At 46.3% G+C, this 22,773-nt stretch overlaps 1 protein-coding gene and 1 non-coding gene across 2 annotated transcripts in view; both read right to left on the reverse strand.

Annotated features, from left to right (window-relative positions):
* SYN3 (synapsin III) overlaps positions 1-22,773 on the reverse strand; it is a 941,464-nt gene that overhangs the window by 274,447 nt on the left and 644,244 nt on the right. The gene's annotated exons all lie outside the window — the stretch shown is intronic.
* On the reverse strand, positions 13,059-13,174 carry LOC138288629 (U5 spliceosomal RNA). The gene has a single exon (XR_011202491.1). It is a non-coding gene; the product is annotated as a U5 spliceosomal RNA (small nuclear RNA).

Raw genomic sequence — 22,773 nt, forward strand, 5'->3', positions numbered from 1 at the left:
TACCCATTGAAAGTGGTGGGGCGAGTGAAGTGCCCCAACAATTCACACAAAAAAAAAAACACTCCTTCCCTCCAAAACCCCAAAGTAAACCCCCCTTCCCTCCAGAAGCCCATACACAATAGCATTGACTATAAAATAAACACAACCACTACACTTACATGCATCACACGCACACACATTACACATTTAACATTTTAAAAAACTGCACTTACCGACGGGCTGTGCGTCCTCCTATGTGTTCTTCTGCTCTCCGATAGAGGAAGAGCTCTCCTGACCTATCCAAAGCTATTCTCATGCTGTTAGCCAGAATAAGAGCAGTACCTGAATTGGATGGAGCTGCCTGGCTGGATGCTCCTTCAGGGCCAAGATGCCTGTGCTGGGTGTCGACTCAGCTGTCTTAAGATAGCTAAGAGGAGAGCTTCAAAGTGCGCATGTCTCTTTGGCTGGTGCAAAACAGCTGGCCAAAGTGACATGCGCACTTTGGAGCGTTCAGTCAAGGCACTGCTCTCAGGATACGCCCAGCATGTCTTTGGGCTAGTACGCGCTGCACAGGTAAAAATAAAATGGCAATGAAATCTTTTCATTGCCATTTTATTTTTGCCTGCATGGCTCGCAGCGAGCGGGGGGGATGATGCTCCCCACCCTTGCGAAGAAGCCGCTGCTGCCTGTATTTAAAAAATGCTGGTTGCTCTCTAATTTGCGCAAGGCGCACGCCTGCTAGCGTCTCCAGCATATATAGATACTTAAATCAAAGAATGGACGACCTAATGCATTTCTAGTTTACAATGGATATCCGGGGAAATGGTAATTATCATATGGCTCATAAATGCTAGCGCCTTTACACCTGGGTCACTTTTATCTCTCTCTCACACACACACACTCTCACACTTATCACAGACAAACATACACACACACTCTCTCTCTCACTTTTATCACACAAACACATACACACTCTCTCACACACTATCTTTCTCACTTTCTATCACACACACACATGCACACACACACACACACACACTCTATCTCTCACGCTCTGCTTACCTAGTTGTTTAGTAGTTTTGTATAGTGTGTAAAATGCCCAAGATCTGCAGAGTGCTTTACTCCTGTATACACACTCTTTCACTCTATTTTTCACTCAGTCCTTTCCATCCATCCCGTCCCCACCTTCTCAGGCTGATGTATCCCACTGCCCCCCCCATGATCTCATGAGGAAAGTTGGTTCACCACAAAAACATATCAGAACTGATGAAATCCGGAGCAGCGCAGACTTTCAACCATAAACTACCAGATGCCTGACACCCTAAAAGCAGATGTACCAGCACCAGGCACAAAACACGGCTCCTAAGGACCCGTCAATGGCACTTACTCAGTGGTGCCAAGGGGCACAAGGTGGCACACAAGTACACTCAGGGGCGGCTCCTCCATGGGGGCAGAGGAGCGTTGCCCCCCACCAGCAGCAACCGCTGAAAACTATGTTATTATCCCTTCCTTGTGAAGGGGAGCGGGGCATTGGGGGTGATGAGCAGAGGGGAGTGCACAGTGCACTCCCCTCACAGCGCATGTGTTTTTGGCCCGCCGTCTCGGGTCGGTCAAACACACATGCGCTGTAGGCTCTCTAGAGCATGCACAGGCTCCCAGTCTGCCTGGGAGCGTCCTCGCTGGCTGCCCCCAGCCAAAACTGATGCTGTGTCAGGATGAGCGCAGGGCAGGCTGGGAACCTGGGCCTGCAGCGAGAGCATCCAGGGACAGAGGAGCGGCGCTTGGCGCAGGAGCAAAGGTAAGCTTTTAATTTTTTTTTTTTTAATTTTATTTATTCTACGCCCCGCCCCCGGAATCAGCGCGAGCGGCGACTAAGTACACTACAGAACGCTTAAATGAATAAATAAAATGGATCAGCTTCTGGCGGCACAGGGTCTCTCTCGGGGACTCTATGGGCAGCCGAGCAGCCATACTCGCCATACGAGACAATGCGGTCATGTTACAGAGAATGCCCTAGACAGCTATAGGCGGTTTTGCCCCCGGGGCACTTTGGCATTATAGAAGGGACTGCAGATTTGTGTGTACCACTTCTTGGTGTGGGCACATTTAGCGCAGTTGTGATCATCAGAGGGTGTTGCCTCATCTGCAGGGGGAGTGGCCCCTTGAAACTGAGGGGACCCTTCGCCATTGCAGCCAGGCTGTATTACAGATAGGGGCGCAATGTCAACAACCCATCAGGATGCACACTGACTGTGCGCCGCACGTGAGCTCGAGGGCCCCTCTTTCAAGGCTGGAAAGGGTCCCCAGAGACTTCCCAAGCATCTCCCTGCGGGCAGGTGCAGTAATGCACTTTGATGCTCTGCCCCCTCTTTAAGCAGACGCTGGTCAGCCTCTGGTGAGAAACGGATGTCTGGTTTTAAACCAGGCCCCAGACTTTCACTAATTCGCCCTTCGCAGCAGATCACAAACTGTCAGCGTTTGCGCCTGCGCTGAGTGCAGCGCGGCATAATACCCCGGCCTGCACAGGGCGCACCATGATGCAATCAGGGACAGTGCGCCATGTTTGTAAATCAGGCCCCGGTGTCAGTTTTCAAGTACTGCCAGGTACTCGCGCTGTGATGCGCTGGCCTAGCGACCAGGGAGGGTCTTGCATAGCGGTGAAGACACAACCCTCCAGGCGGATCAGCAGCTTGTGTGTGCTTTAATGGCTCTGTGCGCACTAGACCCTTTGCCATCACAGTGCTGCGCCTCTTCCACTCACTGAGGCTTCACAGCGCTGTTCCTTCACCGGACCCCTTTTTCTTGACCTGCCTGAACCCCTTTTCTGGCATGTACACTTGCTGACACAAACCCCGTTCGTTTTGCCCATCTGGGATCTTTCTTGATCCACTCCCTCTTATCCATCCAGCGCCTCGATACCCTCATGGGCGAAAAGCAGCGCTGTACAAATCCACCTTACAATATATTATATTACATTCACTTGATCCCTGCGCCCAATCTACTGCCCTCCCAGTAACAGCCCCAGTGGTGTCATGGGAAATGATGGGCCCTCTTTCAGTGTGTGAAGAGAGGCCCCCAGATCTCACATATCTTACATATTCATTGACCTTGGGCTGAATGGGGGCCCCTCTTCTCCCGAGGAGCTGTGGTCCCTGAATGGTTGCCCCTCCTCATGCCACAGGCACTGGAGGGGCCTTCATCACCTGAGAGTTTGGGCACTACACGAGAGAGGCAGCACCTTAAAATTCTCTCATATACCATACCACAGCGTCACGCAGTCTCATGCCTCGAGGCACTTTCATGCTGAAAGTGTTGGCCCACAGTTCCATGGGCAATCTCGGTGTTGGGTCAGAGAGAAGCAGCGACTCCAGAAATCATGGAGGTAGATTATTTTTAGACCAGGTTACAAATCAAGAGAAAATGTAGGTAAGTGACGCCCCACCAGGAGCCAGGGATCATCCCGCTCGGGGTCCTCATCAGCTGTCACTCCTGCCTCTCCCAGGCCTGGGTGCCGTACACTCCACACTCCGTTCCCACCGCACCAAAAGATTCCACTGGCATCACACCACCCAGCTGAACCATAGCGAGGGCCACTGGAATGATGCAACTGTGCAGCCGTGGCGCTTTTCGCATATTTATGGAGTTGCCACATATGCCACATATTACATCACCTGCTGCATATTTTAACAAAAACTTGCTTCTGGCTCAAGTGGTTCGAATGTTACTGAAAATGCAGCAACGCGTTTTGCCGCGCAGTGAAAGGCGCTTTGCAAAAGTTGACTGGTCATCTTTCTATTGAGTATTCTATATTTAGGTGCTAAACTGGTAGCAGGGAGTGTTAATAAGTGTAAACATCACAAAATAATGAAGTAATGACATTCCAAAATGCGCCTTATTACGCTGCCTAATTTGCCTTTTCTTGCCACATAATTTACACGATCCTGACGCATAATTTGGCCCTCCCCTGCCACATAATTCCAGTGGCCCTGACAGTAACTCCTAGTAGATACCGCAATGGTATTACCGGCTGTTTTTAAATACTTTGTTTTCAGATCAGAGAGCCGAGGAAGTGTTTTCCCGGGATCAGACATCATTAGAAATCCGGTCACCTGGTTCCAATGATCAGAAACCGAACCACTAAACCACATCTCTCCCGAGGGCTCGGATGCAGCGGTTCTGGGTCGGGGCACAATAAAAACAATCTGATTTTAATTCCAGCCAGCTTTCAGCTTCGGGACGCGTCGCAGTTTGTCAAGGCCCGGAGGCTGCGTAGGCCCCGCAGCCGTGATCACAACAAGATGTGCGGATCCCTGCCTGGTGCCTCGCGCACGGCCCTTGCAGCACCACCAGGAAGGCGAAAAAATGCAAAATATTCCACTCACCGAAGCCAGAAGTGCGCATTGCACAACCCCCGTGCGGGCCTGGGAGAGGGGAACAATGGAGGCGGGATGTCTGATCTCACCTCTCGGGGAGGGAAGAAGGAGAGGTTTGGAGAGGGGGAGGGGGGATGCTTCAGCACCACAGGGAGAGGGGAACGAGCATGAGTGAAGAGAAAACAAATAAGCGTTTGCAATGCAAGAGGTCTCGCATTTGCTTGAGTTAGAGCTATTGGCATTGTAAATGCATTACTGGGCATTTCTTGCCACATAAATTCGTCAAACCTGCTGCATAATTTGGTCCTCTCTGCCCCATAGTTCCAGTGGCCCTTCACATAACTAAAGCACTTCCATTTACCTTCTTCCTCTATCTGCAGCAAAAAAAATGAAAATATTGCCATTATATGATTGTATTTTTTATATTATTATTTTGGGGTCTCCCCAACCTTGTCTGGGGACCCAGAGATGACCTAGACAGAAAGAGCACATTGTGCAGAAAGTTATGGGCAACATTTTTTGTAAAAAGGAATGCCCCGCAAAGCATTATGGGGTGATTTCCGGGTGCAGGAAACATTGTAGTATCTTGACTGTAATGCTCAGAATAGCCCATAGAGGGCACCACTATAAAAACATTTGTAAGTAACATGTTCATGTAACCATATAGTCAGCTCCTAGAGAACATAACCACATGAAAACAGAGTGGCAAAACGTAATGCAGTGTAACCTTGTATTTAGCCCCAAGAGAACTTAGTGCATTACACATTTTCAGGCGCAGCACACCTACTAGACTAATATTAAAAACAAGGCCCTTAAAACACAAACTACTCTGAGCTGCAAAACAAAAGTTCCAGCCATGAGGGAGCTTAAAAAGACATTGAATAGTGGGAGAAGTTACTATTACGGGGTCCCCCCAACCTTGTGTATATCGCAAACTCAAGCACTTGTGCCGCATGGCGTTGATTAAAGCAGGCATTTTAGCACAGGGCACTGCAGAAAACCATTACCACGATCTCATTATGTTAGAATGCACCACAACAATGTGACATGCCAGCAATTCCTGGGTGTTTCAGTTAGATGATAGGTTTTGGCACCCATTTGAGGCTTCTTATTCTCGAATTCATGTCATCTGGTCTACTGTCACTGGTTTTAATGCACTGTAACTTGCTCTGCATAGAGTACATTTATACAGTGGTTCACATGTTTGCAGTTCCATTGCATGAAGAGTCCTAGATTTAGATTTGTTTTCTGGGCACAAGACACATTGAGGCGGTTGGCACATTTTCCAAGAAAATGTTATTATTGTTTTCATGCTGTGGGGGTTGTGCATCATACTTCCTCTACATGACATTGAGTATGATTATTTGCAGATAGCCCTGATGAAGGGGCATGCGACCCAAAATGCATTGGGTCTTTTGAATGCATTGCATCATGAAGAAACCAATATTCAACATGTACAGGATTCATTATTTGATGACACTGAGTGGACGATGAAGTATTGAAGTGAAATTCACATATTTATGATTGCTACAATAAACAATTGAACTAATTCATGTGAGGAGTTGATGGAGTGAACCCACGGGACTTAGTTTAAGTGCGCCAGGCAGTTTTGAGCGTTTGCCACTACCAGCATATGTAGTTGAGCCCTTTAATGCACCATTGCAAGTGCTGAAGGTGAGAACGAGGAATAATGTTCAGTTCAGGTTTTACAGCAGGTTAAAACCACACGGCTTCCCCATTTTCAACTTAGAAGAACTTGAGTGGGAAATAAATACTAAGTTTAAAATTCTATTTCTGATTTTGCGCAGGACTGTGAATGAGTCTGTATATCTTCTCTGCATCCAGCAGTGCTACCGTGTCTTCTTTGTGGGTCAGTTAAGTCATGGGAAGAGCTACAGGGTAATGGCTAAATAGTTGGCACCAAATGTCTGCCGTAAATATCAAGGTGGAATGGGTGCGGGCAGAGTGAAAAAAGGGGCGGAGGAGGAAAGAGAGGAGGTGTAAGGTATGCAGATGTGGAGAGAAAAAGGGGTACATGTCTAACAGAGTGAACATAATGGGAGTGATTAAGACTCTGTACACCAGCACCACTTCCTCAGGCCCACCTAATGTTTAATTCACAGTCTCACAAGTTCAGAATAGAACCATTTTCAATATTAATTATTTTCCACAAAATCGTTGTTGCTCATTTATGTTAAACAGCCAACAACCATAGACAAAGCCAGTAGTCCTGGCTGAGTTTAGGTGCATGTCTGCCATGTTATATATCTAGATGCAATAACAGAAAGTTCAGGCAGGAACCAAAATACTGGTCAGGAGGTGCACCATGGGAATCACTGAAATGTAGTTTATATGTTTAAGCCACACCCTTAATTACAAAGGCCACGCCCATTTTAGAGGCCCTTCTTCACTGTTTTCATCCCATTTAAAGCCTTGCCTATTCAGAATAGAAAAAAAAGGTTGCTCTGTTCCTCTGTCCGCCAAATTCCTGACAATGGTAGTTTTAATATGCAGAAATCAGAACAAATGTATATCTAGATGATCAACACAGGTTTTCCAAGGGTGTCGTGGGGCCGTGTTCAGTGCCGCCCCGGTCACAGTCCGTCACAGTTTTAGTCTTTCAAGTCATCAGTCCCTTGTTTGTTTTCATATCCCGAGCCCTGGACGGAGACAGTGCAGCCTCACTCCTGCAAACACTTTTCCTGCCAGGGAGCGGGGCGTGAGTGCCGGCGCCATGCAGGATGCCCAGGAGCTGTCCGCCCCTCACAGATTCTGTATGGTGACACAACGAGCCCCTAATTACAGCGCCCGTGGTCCTGCTTTACACCCCGTCCCCTATCTGATGGGAAACAGAGGACGACCACAAGCCAGGGCTCCTTCCCACATCCAGCAGCCCGACCAGCGCCCCACCACATCCAAACAGGAAGTGTCATGGGGTTCAAGACCTCTGATGTGGTACCATAAATACCATATTTATTGGAAGGGTCAGGTAATTCAGGATACAGTTTAGATTACATGTCGGCTTTGCCAGAGACCTTAACCTCTCCCAGGAGGAGCTCCTCCAGTGCACGTCTCATGTTTGCTCCGTTTTTTCAGTGCATCCCGGTACTTGTGGATATGAATTTACAGAGGGATGCACGGAAATCTGGACTGGGTGAACTATATGCACAGGAGCTGGTCATCTTGGCAGCATTGCCCGCCTTGTTTTACTGTGCATTCTGGGACTTGTAGTCCTGCATTTACAATGGGGAAATAATAACTAAAAGTGCAAAGAATTAATTAAAATTAGGACTGGATAAGCAACTTTTTCCTGGCATGGAAGTGCGATATGCTGCAAGCGTATATACATTACAGGCCCTGACGTATATCAACATGATCTGCGTTTCTGCTTTCAAGACCTGTCCACTCATGTGGCACTGGCTGTACTAGGCCTTGTGTATGCTCATTTCACACACGCCCGGCTTGGCTTGCACAGCCTGCAGAATAATGACCTCTTCTTTTTATTTGGGAATTGCCACCCCCCTTCTGCCCCATTCTGCACATCTGGAAGGAGAATGCTCCCCCCCTGCACTTCCAGCTGTTAGTATGAGCCAGTGCTTTAAATGGAAAAATAGAAGTGCAGGTTCTCTCTATCAGAGTACCTGCTTGTTTCTGAGAAGTGCCGGTACTCTCCAATTAAAAGTATTACGTTTTTCTTGAGATATGCCGGTACTCTCCCTCTCAAAATAAAAAAGTGCCGGTACTCAGTACCGGAGAGTACCGGCCCATTTAAAGCACTGTTATGAGCTGTATCACACTATATGGAGGTCAATAATATCCCACCCAGAACGTGGTATACCACTGCATCGTCATGGCACGAATATTATTACTGTTGTAACCTCCACATCATCTACCTTGCCCTACTCACTGCTGTGTTCACATATTACGCTTCCTATGTTTTGTTTCCAAGACCGTGGTATACTGACGTGGGTGCAATATAATTGCCATGCAGTATAAGGCATGCAGTATAGTAGGGGTATACCGTTTACAACAGCTAGGAGGGAAAACCATCTGTGTCTAAATGTTCTTGTTGGACCTCCAGTTTCTGCTTTAAAACATTTAATTCTCGAATGAAAACACTTTGTCAGGGTAGATGTAGCGATTCCCCTAACATGGAGTTAGAGTGAGAGGTGAACCCACCGGCTTCACAGATGTCCTGTAGAGACAGGCACTGCTGAAGCAAATAGGGCTGGATGTAATATGCTAGGGCATGCACTGCCACACACGACGCAAACTTCGGAAGATCTTCAGATGGATCCCAGCAGACTGTCGCAGGACAGTCAACCACGCCTTTGTCACTAGCAAGCTTGACTACGGCAACGCCCTCTAGGCCGGCACATAAAAGAACATTAAAAAACTACAACTCATCCAGAATGCCACCGCCAAGCTCATTCTGGACCTCCCTTGCCGAGAACACATGTCCCAACACCTGAGGACCATCCACTGGCTACCGGTCGAGAAGCGAATCACCTTCAAGCGTCTCCCCCACACATACAAGGCCATACACAAGACCAGCCTACCTGAACCACTGCGTCTCCTTCCGCACCCCCACCAGATCCCTCTGCTCTGCCCAGATGGCCCTGGCTACCATCCCTCGCATCCGCAAAACTACCACCAGAGGACGATCCTTCACCTACACTGCAGCGAAGAGCTGGAACAACCTTCCCCTGTAGCTCAGACAAAGCCCGTCGCTCACCATCTTTAGGAAGAACCTCAAGACTTGGCTCTTCAGATGAGGTCCTTCCCTTCCCCCCCAGCGCCTTGAGACCCTCACGGGTGAGTAGCCGCGATCTACAAATACTGATTTATTGATTGTTAGCCCATTAAAGCGACACGCATGGAAGGAGCACGCAAAAGACGACAGAAAGGGCTGTAGGTGTAAAGCAGTCCCTCATGCACTTCAAAGAAAGCACACAAGCAGAGGTGGAAGAATACACCCAAGCAACCAATAGCTTTAGGTGAGAGATAAATACTTCATTGGGCTGAGCTACAACATAATTGACAAAGTCTCAAGACAATAGCTGCAAGCGGCTGGATGAAGAAAGTCAATGTCTGAAAGGGGCATACTCAAAGCCCCTCTGTGCACGTTGTGCTGTCAAAACACAGACCTAAAAAGGTAAATTAACTGTCACTCAATTAGGTGAGGGGAGAGAGAGCTCAGATGATGGGGACATGGTGCCCGACTGGGCTGTAAACTGCAGACCATCAATTTTGTGCAGGCTCATGGGGTGTACTACATGGCTTGGAAAAGTAGGCAGTTTTAGACTAATTAGGAATCTGTGCTGAAAAGTGTTTGCTATTTCATATTCTGTAGATTCTAATGATATACATTATTACTGAGTTATCTGTTAGTATACGGATAATTCTAATATCTCTTATATACAATAGATTATCACTTTACAAAATACTAGGGGCCTGATTTAGATGTTGGCGGTGGGACTACCCCGTCACAAAAGTGACTGATATCTCGTCCGCCGTATTACAATCCCCTTAGCATATAATGGGATCGTAATGCAGGGGATGGGATATCCGTCATGTTTGTGACTGAGTATTACCCTCAGCCGACATTTAAATCAGGCCCTAAGTATTATTAGGACTTTCTGTTGTATGGTATTTATTTTGAAAACCTTTTAGTATAAGTTTACCCATACTTTATTGTTTGCTAATTTTACTCCTATTTGATCATATTTATTTTGTGTTTCATGAAAAATGAATCTGTGAACCGTATAGTTAAACTTTTATTTAACTGGAAAGGGCACACTCGCACTTGACGTTTGGGTCCTACAAGAAGATATATCCAGTGCATCACTCACAATCAAATGGTCATATGGAAACATTAGACTTGTGGAATAAACAGAGGGACATCTGTGGCTGTTTAAAGCTTCATTAGTAAACCCTATTTTAACTCCCCTGTCTCTCAGTCTGCACAACCATTGGCCTGGCAACCATGACTGACACCATTCAGAATAAAGGAAACAAAGACTCATATCCATTTCTTCTACATTTAAAAAAAAATACATATATATATAAACAGGTGATTTTCCGTCTTCATTTATCTGCTAAAATCAGTGAAAACAGAAAATGGTGAACCTTAATTATTACAAATACTAAGGTTTGGTGGGATTCGGGATCTGAAACTTTTATTGCTTGCAGGAGCTTCTCTGGCTTGTCAGATTCCAACACTACCCACATTCCTATGGACATAGCCGGGGGGGGGGGGGGGGGGCAGTACCTATTTTACATTATTCAGAAAACACCAAGGCTATTCATGTGCCTTTCTGGCAAAGGGCAGGCGGGGAGAGGGGGTTTCGAGATGACAACCTGAAAGATTTAATTCCAGAAGGACAGCATCCTTACCCTACCTTACGTCCACCTCCATCTCCAAACCTTCCCAGAGTTAAACCATATTCAGTTGTAGTCAGTGTTTTTTTTATGGATTTGGAAGTTTCATGGATTCTGCTTGCAATACAACAAGCACCAACATGTAGTGGTTTTGTAACGAGTTACAGAAGGAATGCAGAAAGTAGGCAGTAATAAAAACAAGCATTTGCAATGTAATGGGTCTCGCGTTTGCTCGAGCTATTAGCGTTGTAAATTCCTAACTGCACTTTTCTTGACATAAATTTAAAATGAAAAGTAAAACAGTTGCATAAGTGAGCCGATTCAAAGCGCCACAGCCGCCATGAGCATGAGCCTGAAGGAGAGACACAAAAGGACAAAGTAGTTTGCTCGCAGTCAAACGGATCAGCAAAAATGCAGTTATCCATGTAACAGGGTCGAAGTCCAAGGCGGTAACAAAACCGCCCCAAGGAGGGACATACGTAAAGCATTTACCAATGATAACAGAGGATTTTTGAGGCCCATGAATGAGTGATAGTGATGGGCATGCGGTGCACGTGGTTAAAAGCCCACAGATAGATTACAACAGGTCAAAGCGCTTGCGCGCTTGACCGAATAAATAAGTTAGACACATCCAGCACTAACCTCATCATATAGCTTTTTTCCCCAAACCACTGATAAAGCCAATGCGGATAGGTCTCACTTATGCAAGACCTATTGGCTTTGTCAGTCGTTTTTGCCATGTGCAGCATGGTTCAAAATAAAATAAAATAAAAAAGTGCTATGATGAAGCAAGCGTTGACTGGGCCATATCACTTTCTTTTAGGTCGAGCATAAGCGTTCGACCTCGTGTATACTTTTAGTATACTTCTTATGGCTTAAAGAGATTTAATTTGTTGGTTCCAGTGTTCTTTAAAAATTCTTGCTCACTAGTGGTCAGTTCTGCCTTTTTCTCCCTCCTTTTTCTGTTTCAGAGCAGTGACCAACTACTGTATTATTCCACTTTGGTTTCTTTATCTGTTGCTGTGAAGGACTATTTTTGTTATTTCTTTGGTACTCCCCTTTCACTGTGGGTGTTTTAGTCTGGTAGCTGCCTGCCTTTTATTGCAGCATTCCGTTCCTCCCACCTCCTCCCATGTTGCTGTCATTTGTTTTGGCATTAAACCAGTACTGTCCTTGTTGGCCTCAGGCTCCTAAAATAAGCTTATTTTACAGAAGAAATACCCCGTCGTTTAGCTCACTGTTCACAAAAGCCACAATATGCCATTTCTGGTAGAATGTAGCTAAACCTAAAAGCAATAATGACCAACTTGCTTAGCCTCCCATTGCATCTGGAGTCTCTCTCTCCAGGGCACCCCACCCCCGCCAGGACTCACAACATTGCGCACAGGACATTGCATTGCTTATCTCCTTTATTGGGGCCATAAATCTTCTCAGGCTGCTCTACTGGTTGAAATGAGAGGCAAGAATGCTTGCAAGACTTTTCATTCTGTTAAAATAAAAATAAAATACTTTCCCAGCCTTATGTTCCGATTTCTGTTAAGACGTTTAGACAACTGGAGGAGGCTTGTGATTTCTGATGTCAGTAGCCGCCAGTAACCACCAAAACATGTCAGGAAAAGATGAGATTATGAGACAGGCTTGACCAATTTATGTGGCAAGAAAAGTCCTGTTCTGAATTTACAATGCAAGTAGCTCTAACTCAAGAAAATGCGAGACCTGTTGTATTGGAAATACTTGTTTTACTTTCAGCCACGTTGCATAGCAGCGACCTGTTGGCTTTGCTATTGCTTGTGGCTTTTAGGCAAGGGTTGATTAAGTGATTTTCGCGGGATCGCAGGAGGTTAATTGTGCTGCATTAAAACTTTATTCACCAGCTTCAAAGTCGGCCATTAGACTGTGGCATGATATAACTATATATGTGTGTGTGTTTGTAAATGTATACTTTAACACATCTTTACCATTAAGTCACAGAGTGGATTTGATCAATAATCAATGAGAAAGGAGAAGCAAGAGCTGATCCAGAAATAAAATCCAGATTGGATACAGTTATGAGTTTCATTTACCAATTGATCCTTCCTTACCTGCTGTTATATATCGCTGCTTCCCACATGGTAGTGGGTCCTTTCAGATGATATGGAGATTTTTGTGTAGCATGCGTCCTTCTTATATGCCATGCAACAGGGCTACAGGTTAACTGCCTCACAGTAAGAATCACTCCCCAAAAGCACATCAATGGATAACAAAAGAATGTCATTGCACCTGAGAAACTAGCAAATAATCAATCTTTCTACTATATAGTTATACTTTCATTTACTTAATAAGGGACACCCTGCACTTGGCAGGGCTTTCAAAAATTGAATGAAACTCTTAAATGTTCCTCACCACTGAAATCTTTAGTAAAAGGCAAAAGATTTATTCGGTTTGCAGAGAAACCAGAGTATACATTTCAGGGCCGCCATCTGTGGCACCAAGAAACATCGTTCCACAGATTGTCAGGGAGTTTTAGTTTGCAAGTTCATCTTAGAAAATCCTTTAAAATACAACCAATTTATAATAATTGTTGTAATCCGGTACATTGATAAAACTCTTGTTGCCACAAAAAGAAACAACAGGAGAAATCAGAAGTGACACAGAATTATGGGCATGTAAATTTAGTCGTAGGTAACGTGACAGGAAAGGCTGCACCACATAAGTTTCCCTGCTCAAGTCATAATATTCTTTCCTTTAACTCTGCACATTTTGAATGGGGCCTCACAGGCTTTTGTTAGGACCGGTGGCACCCAAGTAGAGGTTCTTTATATGCCTATGTCAAAGCATGCTCACTGGCTTGTTGCTATTCTTTCCGAGACAATGAATGAGTCAGTGTGTTTTGTACTTGAAGCCAATAAGGCTGTATCAGCAGCTGTAACAAAAGAAGTATTGGCAAAGAGGAATGAGTTAGAGCTATAAGCATTGTGAATTCCTAATTCCTAACTGGACTTTTCTTGCCACATAAATTGAAAATGAAAAGTAAAACAGTTGACATAAGCAAGCCGATTCAAAGCGCCACGGGCGCCGTGAGCGCGAAGGAGAGACACGAAAGGAAAAAGAAGTTCGCTAACGGGCAAACCTATTGGCAAAAGTGTAATTATCCATGTAACAGGGTTGATGGTCAAAGCGGTATCAAAACTGCCCCAAGGAGGGACAAACGTAAAGCATTTACCAATAATAACAAAGGATTTTTGAAAGGTAAGCCCATGAATGAGTGATAGTGATGTGCGTGCTGTGGGTGTGGTAAAAGCCCACAGATAGATTACAACAGGCCGGAGCGCTTACGTGCTCGACCTAAAAACACTTCTATGGCCCTTATTATGAATAGCCTGTTATTTAGGAGTGATATATAGTGCCACTAATAAACACTGATGTTGCGTGCTGCAGTATTTACCGGCCATGGATCGTTGCAATCCATATCCTACACCTTGACATGGTAGTATCATGTCTTTTTCCCCAGTCAGAAAAGCAAAGCTCAGGTTGATACTGTTGTTCCCCGGAATACGTTGTTAAATCTGTGCAGGAAAAAATGCAAAATTTGCACATTCTCCTTATTTAGATGAGAGAAACAAAATTTAGCAACTGAGCTGTTAACTTGGTATTCCTTTATGGAAATTGTTTGTTCTGGTCAAACATAATTATTACATATTTATTTGAGGTTTTAGTGAGAAAAATGACAAAAAAAACAAAAAAAACGACAAGTCAGAACTACAGTACACAGTATATTTAGTTACATGAATTTTTTTTACACATGCCCTGAACACTATACAAATAGACATTGTATGTATGCGTGTATATGGTATTTGTATTGTGTGAGCCTAGCCGAAGGGGAAACAGCTGTAGAGAATCAGAGACAAAGACACACTCAAGGAAAGATTGGAGGGTCAGATGGGTTCCAAGAGCGAGAGTAGGCTGTTACTTCATCACCATGTAGTTTCCTTTAATGTTGTGCCCACTTTTTAGGCTCATCACCCCGGCTACTTCAATGACTTGATCCATTTTTAGAGTCAGTTAACTTGAAACAACCCAAGCATCCCATGGAGCAGAGGCTGGTCATCACATACTGGATGGTGCACTACCTCAAAGGCCATGCAGCCGGACCCTTCACTTGCCTCAGTCTTCCAGAATAGGACTCAGAGGCCATATGATAGAGGGCTATCATGCAAAGTGGCATGCATGCTAGAGGAATGAAACCCACAGAAATCAATTCCTTACCTCCTTTTCAATGTCAGTTCCCCTCGCAGCATCAATTCCTCTATCCCTCACTACCTCTCAACTATCACTGTGTCTCCTTGTCTTGCCAGTTTCTTTCAATTTCTCTCGTAACACACACTTGCGCTCACTAACCTCGTCTCCCTCTACCGTAGATGACTACTTTCTACTACATAGACAGTGTCTAACAAAGGATCCGCACCAGAATTCGATGCCAGAGTTATATTGTTTGTAAGATTTATAGTAACATGGTTCAACAAGCACTGGCAAGCCAACAGGTCTGTCAGTGGCTGCAAGACTTTTTCCTTTGTCAATGCTTGTTTTGTTTTATCATGGTTTCTGTAAAATGTTATTGTTGGAGAATACACCGAACCATCATCAATTAAAAAAAAAGGCATTGGTTAACAGCAAAAATTGTGTCATAGTAGTCCTCGGCACTGAAGGGAACTACTTTGTGAGCAGATCTGCTTCTTATAGGAGGGTAGAGTGGCATCACTCATAGTAAAGTCAGCCATTGGCTTACCCATTGCCCCATGCTGTAGTCAGCAGCCGAAATATGTGAATGGCATCATAACTTATGACTGGCTAAACATGGATAGCTGAAAGCCCCAATAAGTATATTATACACATACATTTAGTGAAATCAAAAGGTCTTGGTTAATGTCAAACCTAAATCTATTCTACATAATGCTCCAGAAAGCAGACAGCATGCCGGACAGAACTGTGCGCCACATGTTCCATGACCAGCCTTCACCATCAGAAAGAACTAGAGCATGTCCAGAAAGAAAACAGCGCACCAAACAACACCACATGCATTAGGTTCATACATTGGCAGGCAGGCCAAGCGGTGGGTCTTGGTCTCTCTCATCACCATCACAACAGGCATTTGCAATGCAGTGGGTCTCGCATTTGCTCAAATTAGAGTTATTAGCCTTGTAAACTCCTTACCGGACTTTTCTTGCCACATAAATTAACATTGAAAGGAAAACAGTTTCACATAAGTGAACCGTGAGCATCAGCGTGAAGAGACACACAAAAGGAAAAAGAAGTTTGCTCGCAGTGAAACTTATCGGCAAAAGAGCAATTAGCCATGTAACAGGGGTGATGGCCAAGGCAGTAAAGAAACCTCCCAAAGGAGGGACAAACTGAAAGCATTTACCAACAATAACAAAGTATTTTTGAAGGGCAAGCCCACAAACAAGTGGGAGTGATGGGCATGCGGTTGGTGTGGTTAAAAGCCCAGATGCATACCAACACATCGGAAAAGCAGCACTTGCACGCTGCTATGCTCGACCTAAAAAGCAATGTCAACCAAAAAGCAAACAAAACGTGTCAAAGTGCACCACATAACAGATGGTTGCATGACTCCTTCTCAGCCAGTAAATCACATGGCCCAAAGCCATTCTCTTCTTTGGGGGCTTCAACAAGAATCAAATGCAACAAGAGGCAAGTACAATGTCCTAGGTAGGAGAGTACATTAGGTGGTCATGTGACCATTTCCCATTCAGTCATAAAAGTCCAACTCCATTGCCATCATTGGTCACTGTCAAAAACACCCAGCAAAGAGAGGCAGAATCCCAAACAACAAAAAGAGACAGAAGGTCTCGTCTGCATCAGACATCCAAATACTCAAACACTCCCTGCGAGTCATCCAGGCTTGGAGGTCCAGCACCTGCCTGAAGCCCAGCCCAAACAAAACATTCCTGTTACTTGCTAAGAACAACAAGAAACCGTGCATACCTGGCTCAATGACATGATCCCTGATGACTTTGAACCCCAACTTTCACCATATGCCAAGTCACTTAGATTCACCTTGGACATCAACCTCACTCTTGCTAATAAGTACAGATGGCTGCTACCAGCAACTTCTTCTAAAGAAAGTGAAACTGTTTCTTTCAGAAACCAGATTCAGAACTGCTGATCAAGCCCTCATGCTCTTGAATCTGCATGGTGGTGACACCCTGCTCTGTGGCTTCCCAGATTCTACACTGGTTCCCCGTAAGGGCATTCCGTATGCCACAGCATGTCTCATCCAGGGTCTGATGAAAGAAAGATAACATCACTCCTACCCCGATAGAACTCCAGTGACACCCTCTGCCAGCCTGCACCATTAGCTGCATCATTTACAAAGCCATCATGACCAGCACTCCACCCATCCTGGAATCGCATAGTTTATGATGGCTTTTGGCACACCCACGGCAGGACACCATCAGACTAAAGACTGAGAACAGTAGAAAATAAAAAACAAGGCAGATTGTCTTTTCTATCTTTGCACCCAGGACTGCCTAAAATGCTTTTGCAACTTAGGAAAGAGTTGAAGATGCACCTATCTATTTAAATAACACTACATTTCAAAGCAGTAACATTCCATCATCGACTACCTTGCCCATCTCCTACCTGTATGGTTCGCATTGACCCGGTACAGTGCTCTGCCACCTTTTGGCTAGGTTGACACTATAGAAATACACAAACGTACATAAATAAGGTCACTTGAAAGATAGCCAATCCAAAATCTCAAAATCTTCTGTACATCTTCATAATCAAAACTCCCAGGAAGTCTCTGCCCTGACGTCCTCGGCTAAGGAGCTAATGGCCGATGAAGACAAGACAGGTTTCTTTAGGGTCTGGAAGAGACACCAAAGTAACACACAGATTTGGGTGCACTCTTAATCACAGTGACCTGGCTTCCACCACCTCCATGTACACCTATGTCATCCTTGCACTTGCTTAGTACATTATCATACATGATGACTGTAGGAAGTTGGCTCTGTATGTGCTATTTCAAAGTAAGGAATAGCATGCACAGAGTCCAAGGGTTCCCCTTAGAGGTAAAATAGTGGTAAAAATAGATAATACTAATGCTCTATTTTGTGGTAGTGTGGTCGAGCAGTAGGCTTATCCAAGGAGTAGTGTTAAGCATTTGTTGTACATACACATAGACAATAAATGAGGTACACACACTCAGAGACAAATCCAGCCAATAGGTTTTTATATAGAAAAATATCTTTTCTTAGTTTATTTTAAGAACCACAGGTTCAAATTCTACATGTAATATCTCATTCGAAAGGTATTGCAGGTAAGTACTTTAGGAACTTCAAATCATCAAAATTGCATGTATACTTTTCAAGTTATTCACAAATAGCTGTTTTAAAAGTGGACACTTAGTGCAATTTTCACAGTTCCTAGGGGAGGTAAGTATTTGTTAGGTTAACCAGGTAAGTAAGACACTTACAGGGCTTAGTTCTTGGTCCAAGGTAGCCCACCGTTGGGGGTTCAGAGCCACCCCAAAGTCACCACACCAGCAGCTCAGGGCCGGTCAGGTGCAGAGTTCAAAGTGGTGCCCAAAACGCATAGGCTAGAATGGAGAGAAGGGGGTGCCCCGGTTCCGGTCTGCTTGCAGGTAAGTACCCGCGTCTTCGGAGGGCAGACCAGGGGGGTTTTGTAGGGCACCGGGGGGGACACAAGTCCACACAGAAATTTCACCCTCAGCGGCGCGGGGGCGGCCGGGTGCAGTGTAGAAACAAGCGTCGGGTTCGCAATGTTAGTCTATGAGGGATCTCGGGATCTCTTCAGCGCTGCAGGCAGGCAAGGGGGGGGATTCCTCGGGGAAACCTCCACTTGGGCAAGGGAGAGGGACTCCTGGGGGTCACTTCTCCAGTGAAAGTCCGGTCCTTCAGGTCCTGGGGGCTGCGGGTGCAGGGTCTCTCCCGGGCGTCGGGACTTTAGGTTCAAAGAGTCGCGGTCAGGGGAAGCCTCGGGTTTCCCTCTGCAGGCGGCGCTGTGGGGGCTCAGGGGGGACAGGTTTTGGTACTCACAGTATCAGAGTAGTCCTGGGGTCCCTCCTGAGGTGTTGGATCGCCACCAGCCGAGTCGGGGTCGCCGGGTGCAGTGTTGCAAGTCTCACGCTTCTTGCGGGGAGCTTGCAGGGTTCTTTAAAGCTGCTGGAAACAAAGTTGCAGCTTTTCTTGGAGCAGGTCCGCTGTCCTCGGGAGTTTCTTGTCTTTTCGAAGTAGGGGCAGTCCTCAGAGGATGTCGAGGTCGCTGGTCCCTTTGGAAGGCGTCGCTGGAGCAGGATCTTTGGAAGGCAGGAGACAGGCCGGTGAGTTTCTGGAGCCAAGGCAGTTGTCGTCTTCTGGTCTTCCGCTGCAGGGGTTTTCAGCTGGGCAGTCCTTCTTCTTGTAGTTGCAGGAATCTAATTTTCTAGGGTTCAGGGTAGCCCTTAAATACTAAATTTAAGGGCGTGTTTAGGTCTGGGGGGTTAGTAGCCAATGGCTACTAGCCCTGAGGGTGGGTACACCCTCTTTGTGCCTCCTCCCAAGGGGAGGGGGTCACAATCCTAACCCTATTGGGGGAATCCTCCATCTGCAAGATGGAGGATTTCTAAAAGTCAGAGTCACCTCAGCTCAGGACACCTTAGGGGCTGTCCTGACTGGCCAGTGACTCCTCCTTGTTGCTTTCTTTGTTCCCTCCAGCCTTGCCGCCAAAAGTGGGGGCCGTGGCCGGAGGGGGCGGGCAACTCCACTAAGCTGGAGTGCCCTGCTGGGCTGTGACAAAGGGGTGAGCCTTTGAGGCTCACCGCCAGGTGTTACAGCTCCTGCCTGGGGGAGGTGTTAGCATCTCCACCCAGTGCAGGCTTTGTTACTGGCCTCAGAGTGACAAAGGCACTCTCCCCATGGGGCCAGCAACATGTCTCTGGTGTGGCAGGCTGCTGGAACTAGTCAGCCTACACAGACAGTCGGTTAAGCTTCAGGGGGCACCTCTAAGGTGCCCTCTGGGGTGTGTTTTGCAATAAAATGTACACTGGCATCAGTGTGCATTTATTGTGCTGAGAAGTTTGATACCAAACTTCCCAGTTTTCAGTGTAGCCATTATGGTGCTGTGGAGTTCGTGTAAAACAGACTCCCAGACCATATACTCTTATGGCTACCCTGCACTTACAATGTCTAAGGTTTTGTTTAGACACTGTAGGGGCACAGTACTCATGCACTGGTACCCTCACCTATGGTATAGTGCACCCTGCCTTAGGGCTGTAAGGCCTGCTAGAGGGGTGTCTTACCTATACTGCATAGGCAGTGAGAGGCTGGCATGGCACCCTGAGGGGAGTGCCATGTCGACTTACTCATTTTGTTCTCACTAGCACACACAGGCTTGTAAGCAGTGTGTCTGTGCTGAGTGAGGGGTCTCTAGGGTGGCATAAGACATGCCGCAGCCCTTAGAGACCTTCCTTGGCATCAGGGCCCTTGGTACTAGAAGTACCAGTTACAAGGGACTTATCTGAATGCCAGGGTGTGCCAATTGTGGATACAATGGTACATTTTAGGTGAAGGAACACTGGTGCTGGGGCCTGGTTAGCAGGGTCCCAGCACTCTTCTCAGTCAAGTCAGCATCAGTATCAGGCAAAAAGTGGGGGGTAACTGCAACAGGGAGCCATTTCTTTACACAAGCCCCCCCCAGCCCACAGGCCAGGAGACTCAGCCCAAGCTGGGAGAGTCTTCCTAGTCTGTCAGGCGAGGAAGAGTAGGAGAAATAGGCTGGTTAGTTGCAGGGCCTACTCTGCCTTACATCCTTCTGTTCAGGTCATTCCCTTTGGGGAACTGACCTACTTCCACAGTGATAGGACCTAGTCTGAATTGCCTCTTGTCTGCCTCTTCAATGTCTCCACCCATTCTTTCTATTTTGGTCTTAGAGGTATCCACCTCTGCTAACCTTATCTTGGCCAGGGTTACCCCTAGCTTACCCAGAGAGGTTACCCAGAGCTGGAGTAACCCCACCATGACTAATAGGGTCAGGGGGCCTAACTTGCTATTTGGCATGGGGTCAGTCCACCATGCTAAGGATAGTGCAGCCATAAAGGCTAACACCCAGCAGAGGCCACTGACAGCTGTCAGTGCCCAGAACCACACCTTTAGCTCTTCACCTAAAAGGGAAGGGGCTAAGTTACAGGCCTCTTTGGGTTCAGGTTGCCTGTCTGCTGTATTAGAGTGGGGGGTTACCTCATCTTGTAGTAAACACCCTTCTTCCACTCTTTCTTCTGTTAGCTGAGGAGCCACCCACTCAGGTTTAACAGTTGCCTGACTAGCCAGGACTTCTTGTGGGTCAGGTTGGACTTTATCAGGGCCATTTTTGGAGTTCTCCCCTACTGGAGCAGAATCTCCTTGGCTTGCTGTAACCTTGGCTAAAGGTTGTCCACCCTTCCTACTCTGTTTTCTTTTCTTCTTCTTCTGGGGCCTGCTTGCATTTACTGCAGAGGCAGGACTTCCAGAATCCTTGGGAGAGGACTGGCACTGGACCAGTTCCTCTCTTGGGCTCTGACTAACCTCTGGGTAGTCATTTCCAAGGAGACAATCAAGGGGGAGGTCTGTACTGACTACTACCCTTCTCCAGCTAAGAGTGCCACCCACTTCTATGGGCACTAAAGCCACAGGCCTCTTAGTGACCCTGTCTAGGCTAACTCTTACCCTGGCAGTCTCACCTGGGATGTACTGGTTTGAGAGCACCAGCCTGTCATGCACAATAGTGTGACTGGCACAAGTGTCTCTCAGGGCAGTGGTTGGGATTCCATTCACCAGTAGGTGGTGGAAGTGTCTACTTCCCTCTGGAATCTCCAACTCACCTGTTGGGCCCTGTTTCCAGTTGAAGGCTATGAAGACCTCCTCATCTGAGGAGTCATCTCCCATGGCTACACTGGTTACCCCTGGAATTTTGTTCTGGGGTTTGTTTTTGGGACAAGAAGTGTCCTTGGTGTGGTGCCCAGACTGTTTACAGTTGTGGCACCATGCCTTAGTGGCATCCCAGTTCTTACCCTGGTACCCACCTTTGTTTTGGGTTGTGTCTTGGGGCCCACCCACCTGTTCTGGTTTTTGGGGGCCTACAGAGGACTCTTTTTCTTTGTTTCTAGTGTCACCCACTTTCTCCTGGGGAGTTTTTGTAACCCCTTTCTTTTGGTCACCCCCAGTGGAAGTTTTGGTTACCCTAGTCTTGACCCAGTGGTCTGCCTTCTTTCCCAATTCTTGGGGAGAAATTGGACCTAGGTCTACCAGATACTGATGCAACTTTTCATTGAAGCAGTTACTTAGAATGTGTTCTTTCATAAACAAATTATAAAGCCCAACATAGTCACACACTTCATTTCCAGTTAACCAACCATCTAGTGTTTTTACTGAGTAGTCTACAAAATCAACCCAGGTCTGGCTCGAGGATTTTTGAGCCCCCCTGAATCTAATTCTATACTCCTCAGTGGAGAATCCAAAGCCCTCAATCAGGGTACCCTTCATGAGGTCATAAGATTCTGCATCTTGTCCAGAGAGTGTGAGGAGTCTATCCCTACACTTTCCTGTGAACATTTCCCAAAGGAGAGCACCCCAGTGAGATCTGTTCACTTTTCTGGTTACACAAGCCCTCTCAAAAGCTGTGAACCATTTGGTGATGTCATCACCATCTTCATATTTAGTTACAATCCCTTTAGGGATTTTCAACATGTCAGGAGAATCTCTGACCCTATTTATATTGCTGCCACCATTGATGGGTCCTAGGCCCATCTCTTGTCTTTCCCTCTCTATGGCTAGGATCTGTCTTTCCAAAGCCAATCTTTTGGCCATCCTGGCTAACTGGATGTCCTCTTCACTGGGGCTATCCTCAGTGATTTCAGAGGTGTTGGTCTCTCCTGTGAGGGAACCAGCATCTCTGACTATTATTTTAGGAGTCAGGGTTTGAGGGACCCTGTCCTCCCTAGATAGGACTGGTAGGGGGGAATTTTCCTCCAAGTCACTATCCTCTTCCTCTGAGTTGCCACCCTCAG

This window comes from Pleurodeles waltl, chromosome 4_1 (genome assembly GCF_031143425.1).
Source record: "Pleurodeles waltl isolate 20211129_DDA chromosome 4_1, aPleWal1.hap1.20221129, whole genome shotgun sequence".
In the NCBI taxonomy this organism is placed as follows: Eukaryota; Metazoa; Chordata; class Amphibia; order Caudata; family Salamandridae; genus Pleurodeles; species Pleurodeles waltl.